Source organism: Pseudonaja textilis, chromosome 5 (genome assembly GCF_049901715.1).
Source record: "Pseudonaja textilis isolate UNSWEBS1 chromosome 5, rPseTex1.2, whole genome shotgun sequence".
Lineage (NCBI taxonomy): Eukaryota > Metazoa > Chordata > Lepidosauria > Squamata > Elapidae > Pseudonaja > Pseudonaja textilis.
In genome coordinates this window covers 72,225,957-72,245,399 of record NC_141994.1, presented here as the reverse complement: position 1 = coordinate 72,245,399, position 19,443 = coordinate 72,225,957, and the positions used below count along the sequence as shown (strand labels likewise).

At 45.3% G+C, this 19,443-nt stretch overlaps 1 protein-coding gene across 3 annotated transcripts in view; it reads left to right on the top strand.

Annotated features, from left to right (window-relative positions):
- Positions 1–19,443, top strand: part of CHCHD3 (coiled-coil-helix-coiled-coil-helix domain containing 3) — a 212,663-nt gene that overhangs the window by 59,926 nt on the left and 133,294 nt on the right. The gene's annotated exons all lie outside the window — the stretch shown is intronic.

Below are 19,443 nucleotides of genomic sequence, written 5' to 3'. Positions count from 1 at the left end.
ATTCCTCCCCCCTTATTTTCCTCCCCCCCAAACTAAGCCTGACCACATAGTTTCGTAGTGAAGCACGGGGATCGAGCTAGTTTCTTTATATTACTGATAGCACGAAGCTAGATGTGAAAGAATGGGGGATTCCTTTAAGGAGTACAAATTTATCATGGCTGGTTGCACGGTAAGCCAGGTGTTCAGACTGTGCTTTGGTTTGGTGTTTTGGTCTTCTGAGGACTTCACATTGGCTGATGTTCTTTGACGGAGTTCAAGGTCTCGTCACAAGAGTGTCAGCTATGCCAATTAAAGCAATTGTCCATGTTGAGGGTATTCAAGTAGCGCTCCAGATATTTTGGGATTGTACCCAAGGAATCGATAGGCTTAAATGGGTTCCATTATGGAGGTGGCCTTTCTTGTCCTCTCTTGGCCTGCGGTTTGTTTATTGGTATTTTGTGGTTATTTCTTGATGTAGGCTTTTATATTTTTGTATCGGTTGTTTCTGTAATTGTGGTTTTTATCTGATAGTTGTGTTCTCCTCATAGTTGCTTCTGGAGAGATTGGCAGCTGTTCAGAGTTGATAGATTAGATTGGATTAGAAGGTAGGTAGGTAGGTAGATAGATAGATGGATGGATGGATGTATAAATAGATAGATAGATAGATAGATAGATAGATAGATAGATGATAGATAGATGGATGGATGGATGGATGGATGGATAGAGAGAGAGAGAGAGAGAGAGAGAGAGAGAGATAGATAGATGATAGATAGATAGACAGACAGACAGACTGACTGATTGGATGGATGGATGGATAGATGGATAGATAGATAGATAGATAGATAGATAGATAGATAGATAGATGATAGATAGATAGATAGATAGATAGATAGATAGATAGATAGATAGATAGATAGACAGACAGACAGACAGACAGACAGACTGGGATAGATAGATAGATAGATAGATAGATAGATAGATAGATAGATAGATAGATAGATAGATAGATAGATAGATAGATAGACTGGATGGATGGATAGATAGATAGATAGATAGATAGATAGATAGATAGATAGATAGATAGATAGATAGATAGATAGATAGATAGATAGGATGGATAAAGGATGGATGAATGGATGGATAGGTGGATAGATAGATGGAGGGATAGGGATGAGAGAGAGAGAAAGTGACATGGATGAATGGATGGATTGATAGATAGACGGAGGGATACAAGATGAATGGATGGATAGAAGGATAGATAGATGGAGGCTGGGTGGACTTCTAATGGTTTGACAACCGTTTTGGTGAGCACGCGCTTTGCGCACATGCACACAGAACATTACAAAACCACCATTTTACAGCTTTCCCCTTTCCACTATGAGTAAAACAGCTAAAACTGTGAGTAAAACTGGGAATGAAACAGCCGAGGCGTGGTAATCCATTGTCCCACGCCTCAGCTGAGCTTCAAAACTGCAGAAATAAAGGACAGACTAAGGCAGGGGCCGGTGGGCAGAGCCAAATCCCCAAATCGCCCAAATCCCTGCGAACCCTTAGCAGCCCACCCCCCGCCTGGATGGAGGGATAGGAGAGAGAGAAAGAGAGAGGATGAATGAATGGATGATGGATAGATGGAGGGATAGGAGTAGATAGATAGATAGATAGATAGATAGATAGATAGATAGATAGATAGATAGATAGATAGATAGATAGATAGATAGGCAGATAGGCAGATAGACAGATAGATAGATAGATAGATAGATAGATAGACAGACAGACAGACAGACAGACAGACAGATAGATAGATAGATAGATAGATAGATAGATAGATAGATAGATAGGCAGATAGATAGATAGATAGGCAGATAGGCAGATAGATAGATAGATAGATAGATAGATAGATAGATAGATGATAGATAGGTAGATAGATAGATGATAGATAGATAGATAGATAGATAGATAGATAGATAGATAGATAGAGTTGTCGAAGATGGACTTCCCCAACTGATTTCCATTGTAATTCACATTATTTTCTATTGTAACTGATATTATTTTACCATTTGCCCTTTACATCCCTTCCAAGGCAGCAGGAGGGAATAGCCTCCCAGAGTCAACTTGCAGGGGAGATAGGCGGCAGAGAAATTGAATGAAGGAATGAATAAAAGTGGCTGAACATGAAATAATAAACACGCCTTGCACCTCTTTCTGACTTTGGTGCCTTCTCCGGCAAGGATCCAAACAGATGGCATCCGCTTGGCAAGAGGGCACTCTCTCCGCTTTTCAGTCCTCCGTTTGGGAAGGCACCCTCTTCCAGAAATATGGCTCGGCTGCTTCCAGGAAATGGATTTATTTCTCCTGCCTTGAGAGCAGGTCCCGTCAGCAGCCCCAAATAATGAGCTTGGCCGGAAGGAGTCTGACCTCTGTATCTTCCGGATAGTCCATCCGTCTTTTGCTAAATAATATACTTTGTCTTTTCTGGTTGTTTTTTTTCTGAAGTCCACACCCATTTGGGGAGGAAAATTCCCGTAAAACACTAAATCTGTGTTAAAAAATGCATCTTGGCAGCATCTGGCAACTGCTCTTAGTAAAAGGGCATCCAATGGAAATTATAAATTTATCTTCCTTTGTGTTTTTTTTCTGTGTGTGTGTGTGTGTGTGTGTGCGCGTGCGCGCCATGTCACAAGAAAATATTTTGGCCTTCTCCGAAAATCATATGGAAAAAAAAGACTATCCTCCTTTTACCCTTAATACTGTTTTGTTCATTTCAGAGCACAACGAGATGATGAGGGTTTTATTGCGATTTATTAATGGGTCCTCGATTTATGAAAGTTCATTTAGTGACTGTTCACAGTTACAATGGCACTGAAAAAGGGGCTTGATGTTCACGGTTAATGACCTTTGCAGTATCCTCAGGATCATGCAATCAAAATTCAGATGCTTGATAACTGGTTCATACTTACACCTGTTGCTGTGTTCTGACCCAGCTCCTCAGACACGACAAACCCTCTGTTGTTGAAGCAATGATTCTTTTATTAGGAGCTCCGGCAGCTCCGGCAAAAAGTTTCTCTCTCAACGCAGGCTAACTAGCCTGTCCAGCAGAGACATGAATAGTTGTCTGTCACACCTATTCATCTCCACCTCCTGCCTTTTATCCCCAGAGCTCGGGTGGGGCTTCACTAGCAGCGGTGGCTCTTCCGTCCCGAGGACCGGCCCATGGATTTCCACTGCTCTCCTCTCCTCTTCCTTCTGCGTATCTACATGTCAGGCACTGTACCCGGCTGTTCCTCCTCTTTCTCATCAGCCACCTCCAGACCTGGGGGTTGTTGACTCTCCATCTGAGGGCTTACGGATGGCCCGGGCTCCGCCTCTTTTCTCTCTCTCTCTCTCTCTCTTTCTCTCTCTCCCTCTTGCAGCTCCATTCTTTCTTCCCCCTCGAAGATCCCAGGTTGCCTTGATGCTGACCCTGGCTCTCATGCCTCCTCCGCCGATTCGGCTGTCGGAGGGGCCGGCGGCCAACAGGCCACAACAGGAAGACAGATTCACTTAACAACCATGTTACTAACTTAGCAGCTGCGGGGATTCACTTAAGAACTCTTTGGCAAGAAAGACCCTAACATGGAGCAAAACTCACTTAACAAATGTCTCACTTAACAACATAAATTTGGCGCTCAATTGGGGTGGTAAGCCGAGGATTACCTGTATGTAGCCCTTCAATTTTCCCAAATGCTGCCAAGGATTTAAAAGTAGGCAATTCTCAGCCAAGGAGCAGGCTTCCGCTTTGCATTAAGCCGTAAGATTTCTTCAGCTGTCGTTTCACATCTAACGTGCATAAACTCAGGCAATTATGGTTTAATCAATAAACCACGGTTAACTAAATCACACCTTAATGTAGGACTGTGGAATTTCCACCCTCTGGAAGGCTAATCTAAGCCTTTGCGAAGCGGGGTTTTGATTTCTCTCGATAAAAATCTGTGCTCTATTCGGTAAACGGCGCAAGTTATCAGAAGCCGTTTTGCTATGATTGATAATGAAGCAATTAGTAAAATATTATCTGGTGTAAATTAAATGACAACAATTTCTTTAAAACAAACACAGATAAAACAAGACTGCAAGTGCGAAGCTGTTTACACATATGGCATTAGCAGAAAGTCGTGGAAGATTGAGGATTCTGTGAGTTGCACACTCATTGTGCAAACAATTCTGTGTTGTTACAGTTCTTTTGTTAACGTTTTGAAAAAAATGGGGTGGGTGAGTTGGCTTCTTAGTTCAACCGTCCACAACTTGATGTCTTTCCAGTATATTTGGACAAGAATATCCATAATTCTTCAGCTGGAAAGGGATCTTAAGAGGTCATCCAGTCCAAGCTTCTGCTCATGCAGGAGACTGCACAATTGTGAACAAATGGCTGTTGAATCTCTTCTTTAAAGCTTCCAGTGTTGGAGCATTCACCACTTCTTGAGGCAAGCAGTTCCACTGATTAATTGTTCTCCCTGTCAGGAAATTCCTCCTAAATTCCAGGTTGCTTCTCTCTCCTGGATTAGTTTCCATCTGTTGCTTCTAGTCTTGCCTTCAGGTGCTTTGGAGAATAGCTTGACTCCCTCTTCTTTGGGGCAGCCCCTCAAATATTGGAAGGCCGCTATCCTGCCCCCACTAGTCCTTCTCGTCATTAAAGTAGACCTACCCAGTTCCTGCAACCGTTCTTCCTATGTTTTCGCCTCCAGCCCCAATCCTCTTTGTTGCTCTTACGACAAACGATTCCTGCAACGGTTGGACACCCATTTGATGTGCGAAACGCGTGCTCTTCCACAAGAGCGACTCTCGCCACACCGCTCCACCGGAAGCCCTTTGAAAAGACAACGGCAGGCCAGACGGGGTGGGTATTCACGAACATGGATACATCTGCCGTGCATCATTGCCACCCATAAAGGGAGTTTGAACTCCCACTTAATCACACGGCGTTTCCTACCTTTTTACGTGAAAGCTCGTTAGGATCCTAATCTCTTGCGTGGCTCCCAGAGATTCCCCCTTTATATCATCAAGAGCTGCAACTTCACGTCGACAAAATTTTAATCTATAACCCTTCGGGGGGGACCTGTTTCCCTCTCTTGCTTCTCAAGACAGGTAGATCTTTGTGAAATCCACGTTCGCTTCACGCGGCGAGCATATTGCAATAGTAAATAACTCTTTGAGTAATGACGGGACTGGTTAATGATGACGTGGCTCGGGGATGCTGTTCCGTTGGCCCATTGCACAAATGAGAATGTGAGATGCCTTGTGTTTTAACTGACCGAAGGGCCTTCTTAGCCCAGGGATGGCAAACCTTTTTTGTTGTGGTGTGCCGAAAGCAAGCATGCATGCAATAGCGTGCACGCGCATGCTGACATCCACAATGCAATGCGCCCCCCTTGCACATGAGCTTGCAACATATACACTGCCCTCTTATTAGCGCTGCGTATGCGCGTGCCTCCCAGCTGATTTTCAGCCCGTTTGAGGTCGTTTTCGCGCTTCCGTAGGTTTGAGAGAAGCCTCTGCAGCCTTGGGAGGCCGAAAAACGGGCCTTCCGGAAATACCAGACGGGCCTGTTTTCAGCCTCCAGAGGGTCCCTGGAACCCGGGGGAGGCCGTTTCTGTCCTCCTGGAGTCTCAAGGGAAGCCTCTGGAGCCTCTGGAGCCGGAAAACGTATTTCTGCTATTTCCAGAAGGCCCATTTTTCGACCTGCCGAGGCTGCCAAGGCTTCTATTGAGCTTCAGGGAGGGCGAAAACAGCCTCAAACTGGCTGAAAATCAGCTGGGAGGCACGTGCATGCGCACTGCATGTAAGTTTGGCTGGGGCTTGCGTGTCCGCATAAATGGCTCTACGCGGCCCCTGTGGCACGCATGCCATAGGTTCCCCATCATGGTTCTAGCCTCTTCGTCACATTTATTGAGAATCCTCAAGTTACAACTGTTCTTTTTAGAGACCTCCCCAAGTTACAACGGCGCCGAAAAAAATGGGCTTAGGACCGTTTTTCAGACTTAACCACCATTTGCAGCATCCCTGTGGTCACGGGATCAAAATTCAGACCACTTGACAACGGGTTCGTATTTACGACAGTTGCAGCAAGCAAAGTCAACGGGGAAAGTAGATTCGCTCAACAGCTGGGTTACTCAATTAACGACAGCCGTGGTTCTCGGAACCATTGTGGCAAGAAAGGTCATAAAATGAGGCGGTGCTCACATAGCCCTCTAAATTTCGGGCTCCATTGTGGCCATAAGTTGAGCAACCGCTTCACATTTATGACGGTGGCAGTGTCCCGGGGTCCTGCGATCCCGTTTGGCAATCCCTTCTGACAAGCGAAATAAACAGGGGAGCCAGATTCACTTAACCCTGTGACTCACTTAGTAACTGCAGTGACTCACTCAACGATAGTGGCCGGGAAGGTTGTAAAACGGGGCAAAGCTCATTTAACAGATTTCTTACCTAGCAACGTAACTTTTTTGGGCTCAGTTGTGGTTGTAATTTGAGGGTTACCCGTTTTATATTTATTTGCATCCTGCCTTTTATTATTTTTACAAGTAACTGTGTGTGTGTGTGTGTGTGTGTGTGTGTGTGTGTGTGTGTGTTGCTGTGGAACTCTGGAAACCGGTCATGAATACCATTTGGGGGGAATTCGTTGTAAATTTGAACGGTTGCTAAGCAGCCGGTCGTAAGTCGTGAACTCCCTGTATGCCTTTCCCAGAGGAATTGTAAACCGTAAACAATTGTAAACCCAGTAATTTGCAGGTGATCCGATATTGCACAGATACATCAGGGCCCACACACAACATCCAAACCACGCTTAGCGACTCTTTAAAGTTACCACAGACCCCCAAAATGGGCTCCGATAGCCCTCGCCTCATCCAACCACATAAATTTTGGGCTCGATTGTGGTCGTAGGGATGAAGGATGACCCGTATTCAAGGCAATTTTACATTTCGATTAACTAAGTCAGGGGCTGTCCAACCTTGGCAACTTTTAAGAACCCTGGACCTCAGCTCCCAGAATTCAGAATAGAATACAGAATAAGAGAGTTGGAAGGGACCTTGTAGGTCATCTAGTCCAACCCCCTGCCCAAGCAGGAGACCCTGCACTATTTCTGATGGAGGGCAGTCCAGGCTCTTCTTGAAAGCTTCCAGGGATGAAGCTCCCCACAACTTCCGAAGGCAACTTCTGTTCCTTGGGTTGACTGTTCGTGGTGTCAGAAAATTTATGCTTATTTCCAGATTGAATCTCTCCTTATGCAGTTTCCATCCATTATTCCTTGTCTGGCCTTCAGGTGCCTTGGAAAATAGTTTGACCCCCTTCCTCCTCTCTGGGGCAGCCCTTCAAATATTGGAAAACTGCTCTCATGTCTCCCCTGGTTCTTCTCTTCACAAGACTAGCCAGGCCCGGTTCCTGCAACCGTTCTTCATATGTTTTAGTCTCCAGTCCCCTCATCATCCTGGTTGCTCTTCTCTGCACTCTTTCTAGAGTCTCAACCTCTTTTTTATAGTGTGGTGACCAAACCTGGATGCAGGATTTCTGGATGACTGAGTAAAAGAGCCACTAGGAGCAGCAAAATTTGCAAATTGGGGGTGGGGTGGGGAAAAATATCTCTCCTACCCCAGGGAAAAACAATTATTTCATTTATAAATTGTATTTCCTCATTCACTCCTGAAGAAATGGCGAGATATCAACCTAACAACGAAAAGCTTATCACCGAAACCAATGCATTGACGGCCCCATTCATAAAGGCTGTAACACAACACCTTAGATTGTATCTTTGGCCTTCCCTGACATTTGAAGACTGATTTTTATTAGCTTTCCTGAACCTTTAGCTGCAGTATTGAATATTGGAAAAACAACAGATTTGGCTAAGTATTACCGTTGATGGATGGGATCCATGCCACGACGCCTCTTGCTGTGCGGAATAGTTTCCTGCGATAAATCAGTTATACCGTCATTAACGGTCCAATGTGGAAATGGAGCCTAGCCAATATATGGATAAGATGGTAAATCCAGCCCAAAGGAATAGTGAACATTTTGTCCTGTACTTTAAAGTTAACATTAGCATAGTAATTGTTTTAGAGTGAATGAAAAATCAACCGGTTACCGTAGTTTCCCCCTCCCTCTCATCCCCTATAAAGCATTCTCCAAATGGATTGGGCACAAGCTATATCATTTTCTTTAAGTTTGTTGGTTAAGCATCATTGGTGATAAGACCGGTGGAGTTAAGCAAGTCATCATCCTAGAGCTGTTATGTTCCCACAGTGGAATGAATTGATACTTAACCTAGCACCAATTTTAGTGCTAACCGTTGGTTGACTAGATACTTGTATGTATTTGTGTCTGTGTGTGTGTGTGTGTGTGTGTGTGTGTGTATACACACATATATATGCAGGTCTTGGCTGTTCGGGTCTTTTCCCGTGTAAGATTGAGAGTATCTTGGCAACGTTTCGACGAGGTCCCACTCGCCATCCTCAGGCTGGTGCTTTCAGCTTCGTGCTTGTGCGAGCAAAGTGTGATGACCAAAACTGGATGCAGGATTCTTGGATGACTGAGCTTTGCTCGCACAAGCGCGAAGCCGAAAGCACCAGCCTGAAGATGGCGAATGGGACCTCATCGAAACGTTGCCAAGATACTCTCAATCTTACACGGGAAAAGACCTGAACACGCCAAGACCTGCATACCTGTACCCGTGAAAATCTACGAAAACACACACACAGAGTGAGAGAGATTGGGAGCAGGTGGCCCTATAGATATCTAGGTTTTGGGATGGTATTCAAATTACCGTATTTTGCAGAGTATAAGATGCTCCGAAGTATAAGACGCCCCTAGCTTTTGGGGAGGAAAACAAGATTTTTTATTTATTTTCTTGCATCTGCCTCGGCCCTCCCAGCAATTCGCCTCCTTGCAGCAAGCAGCTTGTATCAGCTTCAGCACAGCCCGATTAGCACAAGCAGCCGATTGCCGGTAGGATCGGTCTCCCAACGATCAGCTGTTTCAGGATGCAGGGATTGCCATTGCCTATTGCTGCCTCCGCGCGCCCCACTTTCAGGCTCTGCACCCCATTTTTGGCCTCCACGTGCCTCCATTTTCTGCCCACTCCGATCCCCACTGCCTGGAACGGGCCAAAAGGGTGTGCGGAGGCTGAAAATCGGACGCACAGAGGTGGCAGTAGGCGATCCCTGCAGCTTGGAAGAGCTGATCGACAGGAGGCTGATCCAACCAACCATCCGCTGCTTGTGCTAACAGGGCTGGGCTGAAGCTGAAACAGGCTGTTTGCTGCAAGGAGGCAAATTTCTGGGAGGCAGAGGCTGAAGGATGGGGGGGCTGCTGGGGGACGGGGCTGTAAGACACACAGACATTTCCACCCACTTTTTTGGGGGGTAGGTGGGAAGTGCGCCTTATACTCCGAAAAATACGGTCCTCCTGCATCTCCCAAACTCCCCGGCTTGTAATGGGACAACCCGCTGTGGCCCACTCGCCGCAGGACCTTCCAGTCATTCCGTTGAATTAGTGTTTAAAGTAATTACAAATTATTTTACTTTTGTCCATTCGCGTTTCTTTTTGTCCCTCCTCGGGCTTCCTTGCTTTAAGGATTCCATTCCACCATTTCTACGATATTAGTGGGACTCTTGTCCCATGGCAAGTTGGCCATAGCAAGATGTCCCAAGACCAGGGGTGTCCAACTCAAGGCCCACGGGGGCCACCCTGGAAAACGTAAGGGGGCGACATCGCTTCGGCTCAGTTTACCCAACGCAAAGAGGAAACGGGCCAGCAGTTTGGGGAATGGTAACAAGCTGGCCACACCCGTCCAGTCGGCCATGCCCGGCCGGCCCCGCCAAGGTCAACCTCAGCCCTGATGCAGCCCTCAATGACGCTCCTGTCCTAGATACACAGACACACAAGCACAGATACACAGACACACAGACACACACACCAGCCAACCTCTCTGTTTATCATCAGGCCTACAGGCATCAAAAAGCGCTAATGTCTCTCAGCCATTTCTCCTTCAGCCCATTTGGTCTTCGGCGTTTGATGCCAAAGTGGCGTTGTGGGTTATAGAAAGGACAATACACTGAACTCACACATGCTGTGCCGGAGACCTTTCTGCACCTGGTGGGGTTTCCCCCCCTCCCCCCCTTTTGCTATGAAGGACCGTGCCTTATGTGTGGATATTTGCTGGCGTCGTCATCGTCGTGTGTGTGTGTGTGTGTGTGTCTCTTTGCGGTTGTGCAGTTGGCTGCTTGCCCCGGGGAGGCGAAATCCTGCCGGTGAGCCTTTGAATGCCAGCTGAGGTTGAAGGGCCTGGAAATTGAAAATTGCCCTACATAGTGGTGTTTATATACGGTGGCGTAGCGCAGATAGATGGATTTCACAACAATAATAATACCAGCAGGTAGTGCCTTGCGTCAAGCTGTTTGACTTGAGGAAGGGGAGGGGGGAAAAAAAAAATAGAGGCTTTCCATCTCGGGAGAAGAAAGAAAAAAATATGTCCATAAGCCAAGCGAAGCATTTTTCTAAATTGGACGGGGACTTGGTACATCTCTGGTGGCGATATTAACCGGACTGACCTTGCATTTAGATTCTCAGCCCTGGGAGGCAGTAGGGCCCAGGGGTGGGAAGGGTTGCTCTAGATCAGAGGTCTCCAAAGTTGGCCACTTTAAGACGGGTGGACTTCAACTCCCAGGATTCCTCAACCTCAACTCCCAGAATTCCCCAGCCAGCGTGGGAGTTCTGGGAGTTGAAGTTCAGAAGCCTTAAAATTTGCCACAGTTGGACACCCCTGGGGTGAGGTCTGGTCGGTTGTTCTCTTCTTCCTTCTTGAGCACCCGTATTTCTCAACCTTGGTGGCAGGTATCTCCCTCAGGGATGGGACCCGCGGTATTCCCGGTCTCCCCCGTCTGATGGGCCCGGTAGATGTGACCGGCAAGAGACGTCCCCTCAGATAACCTGGTCCCAAGCCAGGAAGGGCTTTAAAGGGGACAACCAGCACGCCTTGAATTGCACATTTGTAATTAACAAATCTCTCGTTTGGCAACATAAATTAGGGGCTCCCTTGCTGTTGTAAGTCGAGGGCTACCTATAGAGGCAGAATATCAATCACTTCTGTGTGTTGGTGTGTGTGTGTGTGTGTGTGTGTGTGTGTGTGTCTTTGTGTTTGGGTATGCATTTGAATCCCAATTGAGGTATTACATTGAAATGAAAGGGCCGGTTGTGGATTTCTCCGTCTTATTTATTTTCTAGGCATTAACGCATTCGGTAAAGTTCCTTGCTGGAGATTTAGATATTGTAGGCTTTTTTTCTAGTGGCGCATACTAAACGCCAATCAAATGTGCTGGCGGAGGAAGCGGCTCTCAGTGGATGCACAGAGGTGTTTGTGATCCCGGGGCAGTGTTGACTTGTGTTAGTTTCATTAAACTCCTTGCAAACCCTACAATTACACAATGCAAATAAGCTAAGTCTGTCTTTGGCACGGGCCCCGCTTTGCACCAAAGCTCCAGGGAGTTGAGCGTGCGTTTGTCATCTTTGGCGCACAATCCTTTCAGTCAACCAAGTTCTCCTGGCGGCGTCCCGCACATGGGCCGGTCCAATTTCCAAAGCGAGAGACAACGTCCGATTCAGCTTGAAAACGATTCCTTGCAGGGAACCGATAGAAAGAAAAAGAAAAAAGAAATGCTATGAATGAAATCTTGAATGAAGTTCTGTTTCAAAGAAGCCTTTCGGATCTCTTTGTTCTGGTTTGAGGATAAAGAGCCTGAGCTTGTGATGTCAATTTGCAAGGACATTCGTCAGTATTAAGTATCTGGGGGTGCAGATAACTAACCAGTATCTGCATTTCCTGCGTTGGATGAGGAGAGCACCTCTGTCTCCTGCTGTGCTGCCCACTTTTTACAGAGGCACGATGGAGATAATTTTAACAAACCGCAATCCCTGTTTGGTGTCGTGGCAGCAGCGCCTCAGATAGAAAGTCCCTACAGAGAGTGGTGAGGACAGTGGAGAAGGGTATAGGAAGCTCGCTTCCCGTTATTCAGGATGCTGGTTATAAGCGCGGTGTGCTTAGAGCGCGAAGCATTGTTAGACACCCCACACCCACTTCATGGTCTGTTGCTCCCCCTCTAGGAAGGGGTTTCAAGGTATTTCTAGCAGGACTACCCAATTCTGCAACCGCTTTGTTCCCTAGGCCGCCTGTCGGATAAGCTTACAAGATTCGTTTCTCTCGCCATGTACATGTGTACATCTGGACTAGACGGTCTTGTTTCTCTGTGTCATATAATATATGTGCGCCTAGGCATAACTTTGTATTTATTTGTTATTTATTTTGTCACGTTCATATTTTGGAGGTGGTGACCTTTTTGAGAGCTGTATGCAACGAAATTTCATTTCAATGTGTTCCGATTAGCGTACATTTAAGGTGACAATAAAGTTATTCTAAGTCATCTTTCCTTCTGCTTTTTCCATTTCTGTGCAGAACTGTGTTCCTTACCAACAGTGGTGAGAAGTCTCACTCTGGGTCCCTGTTTTACCTCTGTGTGAAACCCCTGAGTGAGGTTTATTTATTTTAGCATTTATGGCATCCTGAGCTAGGTCCTCCATAAAGATGGATGGGTGGTTGGGTGGATGGATGGATGGATGGATGGATGGATGGGAGGGAGGGAGGGAGGATGGAAGAAAAAGAAATGGAAGGAAGGAAGGGGAGGGAATAAGGAAGAAGGGGAGGACGGTGGGTGGATGGAAGAAGGAAGGAAGGAAGAGGGAGGAAGGAAGGAAAAGAAGTGGAAAGAAGAAAGGGAGGGAGGAGGGTGGAAGGAAGGAGAAGGAAGGGAGAATGGAAGGAAGGAAAAGAAATGGAAGGAAAGGAGAGGTGGAAGGAGAGAGTAAGGAAGGGGGAGGGAGGAAGGGAGGAAGGAAAGAAGGAAGGAGAGAGGAGGAAGATAGGAGAGAAGGAAGGGGAAGAAAGGAAGGAACGGGGAGGGAGGAATGAAGGAAGAAAAGTGGAAGGAAGGAAGGAAGGAAGGAAGGAGAGGATGGGGGAAGGAGGGAGGAAGGAAGGAATAATAATACTTTATTGTCATTGTATGTATATGCACAGTATACACATACAACAAAATTCACATAACACCCAGAGACTAACAGTAGGAGGGAGGTTAGAAGGAAGGAAGGAAGGAAAAGAAGTGGAATGAAGGAAGGAGAGGAGGAAGGAAAGGGAAGGAAGGAAGGAAGGAAATGAAGGAAGGAAGGAAGGAAGGCCTAATAAGGGGAATTTTGAGGCTTTGAGAAGGATAAATAGCTCTGGGCAAGTAGAAGAAGGTTTTCGTTCTGAGCCGGACACCGATCAAAATCCCATTCCCATAAAAATGCAGAATCGTCTCTGCTCTGACTTCCCTTTTGTACACTTGTACATTTGTACACATGTTTTAGTACACCTTTTCCTCTGCTCTGTCTTGGCCTGTTTCAGAATTGCCCTGTAAGGCTCAAACGTTTCACCAGCGTTGCCCTTTGTGGCTGGAGCCTTCCTCTTAAAAAAAAAAAAATGACCCACCTTTTCCAGTAATGGCTGGGCGGAAGCCGGCAGATGCTGCTTCGTCTTGGTCAACTCTCTGCCATATCAGAACCTTGGTTTGGGATTATTCCCATCTTCTGCAGCAACAACTCTGTGTGTGTGTGTGTGTGTGTGTCCGTCCATCCGGCCTCTTCCCTTTCTGCACCATCGATTGGGTGGCCGATGGGATTTGTTGGGAATAATCTGCAGGATCTGGGGACGGTCTTGCCGTGCTAAATTTAGTCCGTGCCTGCATAATTTACGCTTTCTGCTCGTGTAATTGAAAACGCTGCTTAATAAACTCTGTTAAAAACTCCCCTTTGGTTTGTATCCCGGAAGGTCTGTGGAGCCTCGAAGCTTCCTTCCGCGTGAAGTATTAAAGGACCGCTTTAGAAAGCCTCAGTAAGGCCACACCTGGAATTTCGGCATTACACGCACACACACACAAAAAAAATAGAGGTTGAGATTTTGGAAAAAGTGCAGAGAAGAGCAACGGAGATGATTCAAGGCCTGGAGACAAAAAAAAAAAAAAAACCCCAAACCATACGATGAATGGTTGAGGGAATTGGGTATGTTTAGTTTAATGAAGAGAAGGACTACAGGTGACATGAGATGAGTATTCCAGTATTTGAGGGCCTACCAAAAAGAGTTATTTCCCAAAGCACCAGAAGGCAAGACAAGGAACCATGGATGGAAACTAATCAAGGAGAGAAGCAACCTGGAACTAGGGAGATACTTCCTCAAAGGGAGGACAGTTAACCAGTGGAACAGCTGGCCACCAGAGGCTTCATCCCTGGAGATGCTGAAAAGAAAAGACCTGTCTGAAATGCTTGGGCAGATGGTTGGACTAGAAGACCTCTGAAGTCCCTTTCCAGCTCCATTCCGATTGCATTACTTATCCCTCTGAATTGGGACAGGTTCTCCTGCTTAAACAAGGGGTTAGACTAGAAGACCTCCGAGGTCCCTTCGGGCTCTCTTCGGATCGATTGAGCCCATTCGATCGCTTCTTACTGCCAGCCTTCCTTCCTTCCCCTTCGCCATTTCCTTAGGGATTTAGATAAATCCTCTGTAATAGAAGCGGGGGTGCTGAGGGAGGGGAATATTTGCAGAATGACCCCCGGCTGTAAGGATTTTCTCCGAAAAAAAATACCTCGGCCCGTGTACACAAGGCAGCGAGACCTTAATCTCTGCTGCCGTTTCCAGGCCTTGTTTGAAGAGGTCTATTTGATCGTCTTTTACTGGCGGGCGTCTTCTCAAAGGTGTTGACTTTGCGCTCAGTGTGAGAACGAACATAAAGCCGGCATATTTTATTATTTAATACGTTATTTTTTTTCCCCCCCTCCTCCTTGTGCAAAAACGAGGGGTGTAAAAATAATTTCTTTAAAATTGTTTTTAATACGCAACGAATCATTCCATTTCAATCGCACGTCGACTTGGGTACATATTTCAATTATTTAAACATTATTAATGATATTCTTCTTATCGAATCTAACAGTGCATCAATGGTCCCATATATATTCCCATTTACGTAATAATTGATATTATTATTAATTGTGATCACATTATAACTTTGCTTAAATTTCTCTAACTGCTCTAGAAATACATCAAATCTTTTTTAGGTTGTTCTATTCTCTATGCATTGATAAAACATATACCATACAATGTAATATTCAGTTTCTTCTTTTTCTTTAATTTCTAGTGTCAATCTATTCATTTCTGCACATTCAAATATTTTTTTCAATAATTTTTTCCCCTCTATCGGTGTTTTATCATTCTTCCAGTTTGGGGCAAATACAATCCTAGATGCCGTTAAGACATGTATAATTAAGTAAATCTTTTCTTTACTATAACCTTCCGGTACCATTCCTAATAGGAATATTTCAGGTTTCAAATCTATATGTTGTTTAATCATTTTATTTTCCAACCGTAGGGTTTTTGTTTTTTAAAAGGAGGATTTTGGTTCTATTGGCAGTTTTTCAGATTACGTGTATGAGCACCTTTTGCGAATTAAAGAATATAAAGCAGAGACGGCGATGGATATATTCTCTAGATCAGGGGTCACCAACCTTTAGTGGACCTCAGAGACCCCCACATTCATAATTTTAAATCCCGCGGACCACTAATACGATCCGCCTAATGACGGGTTGGGTGGGTGTGGCTAGGTGGTCATGTGACTGGGTGGGCATGGCCAACTCGATGTCACTCTTGTCAAGGGGCGCCTTGCCGTCCTCTCCTTGCCCCTCCCCTCCCAGCCTGCCCTCAGGGGCTCCTTCAGGCCCCAACAGGAAGCAGTGGTTAAATGCTAAGCAGCCCCCGACCCCCCATGAGAAAGAGTTGGCCAAACAGCTGGCTCCGTTCAAAATGGGATCTGAGGAGGCTCAGCAGAAGCACCTCACGGAGGCAGGAGTGGGCGTCACAAAATTTAGCAACCGGTTTTCTGCTGGGTGGGCGTGGCCACGATGGGCATGGCCTAGTCAGTTTCCTGCACCACGGTGTGTGTGTGGGGGCATTTTCTCCCTGGGCTCCTTTTGGAAGCTCCACCACTGCCGCTGGGAGGGGAGATAGAGAGAGATCCGATCTAACCTTGGAGGGCTGGAGGTGATGTTCTCTCTCTCTCTCTCTCTCTCTCTCTCTCTCTCTCTCTCACACACACACACACACACACACACACACACACACACAGTCCTCACACACTTCAACACGCCCCCCCCCCCCAAGGCAGCCACATTCCTTCACTAACCTGCTTTTCAGCTCCGTTCTCAGGAGGAGAGAGAGAGAGAGACAGGCAGGCAGGCAGGCAGGGTATTCTGCGATTCCAAATAAAGAACGATCAGTAGGAAAACGGGGTGGGGAATTTTCCTGCAGACTTTTTTTTTGGGGGGGGGGGGATTTTCCCAGTCTTTGCTGCTTTTGTTTTTGGAAGAAGAAGTGTTCTTGGAGCAAAAGTCTTCCTTTCTCTCCCCCAAACTCCACCAGAAATGAGTCTTTGGGACCCTGCAAGGCCTCCTGCTCTAAGAGGTTGTGCCGGCGCGGAAAAGTCTCACAAAGATTCATTTCTGGTGGAGTTTGGAGGAGAGCAAGAAAGACTTCTGCTGCTTCTGCTGCTTTCCTTGCATGAAGCCAAAAGTCTCTCTCTCTCTCTCTCTCTCTCTCTCTCTCTCTCTCTCCCTCCCTCCCTCCCTCCCTCCCTTCCTGGCCTGTGCCTGATCCCTTCCTTCCTTCCTTCCTTCCTTCCTTCCTTCCTTCCTTCCTTTCTTCCTTTCCTCCCTCCCTCCCTCCCTCCCTGGCCTGTGCCTGATCCTCTCCCTTCCTTCCTTCCTTCCTTCCTTCCTTCCTTCCTTCCTTTCCCTCCCTCCCTTCCTTCCTGGCCTGTGCCTCATGTTCTCCCTCCCTCCTTCCCTCCCTCCCTCATTGTTGTTATTGTATACAAAAGAGGAGGAGGATGGTGGATTATATACATTCACCCCAGTGGTGGGATTCAAATTTTTATTACTACCGGTTCTGTGGGCGTGGCTTGGTGGGCGTGGCAGGGAAAGGATACTGCAAAAATCTCCAGTCAGAGGTGGGATTGGCTGGTTCTCCAGACTACTCAAAATTTCCACTACCAGTTCTCCAGAACTGGTCAGAACCTGCTGAATCCCACCTCTGATTCAACCCCCTTGAGTTGTTAATTAAAACGAGGCACAGAAATTAAAAATAAATAAATAAATATTGCAGGAGGTGGAATTTTGGCATCGACTGATCGATGCTCAGCCTTTTGGATCGGCCAGTTTCCATTCCTGTCTCCTTTGTGTGTCCGTCAGGAGAGACTTCCGATGATCATCACCTGAGTAGTAGTAACTCTTGCATAAAGTTATGTGTGAGTTAAAACCTTTGATGGTAAATATGACAGATAAATCACTTTATTTTGAAGAAGAGTGGCCCGGAATAAGGATAGCTATGCTTAGATTACACGCTACGTGCTACCCAAGAAAATATTAATAATGCATTTAATCTTTCTGGGAAATAGGATTTTTATAATCATAATGATATTATATCTGCGTGCTGTGCTGATAAGTTGAAATCACATTACTTGCTAGACTTGAAGCTTTATGCATATAATAAAGGCTGGCATTCATGCTTAGAAGTGCTCTTGCCTGTTAAAAAGCATCAATTATATGTCTCTACCGCAGCGCCTGGGCGCATTATGGCTTTACCAGGAGACGCAAGTTGTGCTGAATGTTCTTCCATGTCCCAGGATGCTGGTTCTATTGAAATTTGGAACAAGACTTTAGAAAAAGTGCAGAGAAGAGCAACTAAGATGATGAAAGGCCTGGAGGCTAAAACACACGAAACACAAACCGTTTCAGGAACTGGGTATGGCTAGTCTAGAGAAAAGGAGGACTAAGGAGGAGTCTTCCAATATTTGAGGGGCTGCCACAAAGAGAAGGGAGACAACTTATTTTCCAAAGCAGGCAGGACAAGAAGCAACGGATGGAAACTAATCAAGGAGAAAAGCAACCTGGAATTAGATATAGAAGATATAGAATTCTTTATTGGCCAAGTGTGATTGGACACACAAGGGATTTGTCTGGGTGCAAATGCTCTCAGTGTACATAAAAGAAAAGAGACATTCGTCAAGAGTCAAGAATCATCAGGGACAACACCTTAATAATAGTCATAGGGTACAATAAGAATAGGATAGGATAGAATAGAATAGAATAGAATATTTATTGAGAATAGACTAGAATAGAATTCTTCATTGGCCAAGTGTGATTGGACACACAAGGAATTTGTCTTTGGTGCAAATGCTCTCAGTGTACATAAAAGAAAAGAGACATTCGTCAAGAGTCAAGAATCATCAGGGACAACACCTTAATAATAGTCATAGGGTACAATAAGAATAGGATAGGATAGAATAGAATAGAATAGAATATTTATTGAGAATAGACTAGAATAGAATTCTTCATTGGCCAAGTGTGATTGGACACACAAGGAATTTGTCTTTGGTGCAAATGCTCTCAGTGTACATAAAAGAAAAGAGACATTCGTCAAGAGTCAAGAATCATCAGGTACAACACTTAATAATAGTCATAAGGTACAGTAAGAATAGAATAGAATAGAATAGAATAGAATAGAATAGAATAGAATAGAATAGAATAGAATAGAATAGAATAGAATAGAATTCTTTATTGGCCAAGTGTGATTGGAGACACAAGGAATTTGTCTTTGGTGCAAATGCTCTCAGTGTACATAAAAGAAAAGAGACATTCGTCAAGAGTCAAGAATCATCAGGTACAACACTTAATAATAGTCATAAGGTACAGTAAGAATAGAATAGAATAGGATAGAATAGAATAGAATAGAATAGAATAGAATAGAATAGAATAGAATAGAATAGAATAGAATAGAATAGAATAGAATAGAATAGAATAGAATTCTTTATTGGCCAAGTGTGATTGGAGACACAAGGAATTTGTCTTTGGTGCAAATGCTCTCAGTGTACATAAAAGAAAAGAGACATTCGTCAAGAGTCAAGAATCACCAGGTACAACACTTAATAATGATAGTTATAAGGTACAACAAGCAATCAAATCATACTAGGAATGAGTCCATATAAATCGTAAGGATACAAGTGATAAAGTTACCGTCATACAGTCACAAGTGGGAGGGGATGGGTGATAAGGAGTGATGAGTAGATTAATAGTAATAGTAGTGCAGACTTTGTAAATAGTTGGACAGTGTTGAGGGAATTATTTGTTTAGCAGAGTGATGGCGTTCGGGGGAAAAACTATCCATGTGTCTAGTTGTTCTGGTGTGCAGTACAGCACATTAAGGAGAAACTTCCTAACAGCGAGGACAATTAGCCAGTGGAACTGCTTGCCTCCAGAAGTTGTGGATGCTCCATCAGTGGAGGATTTAAAGAAGAAATTTGGACAGCCATT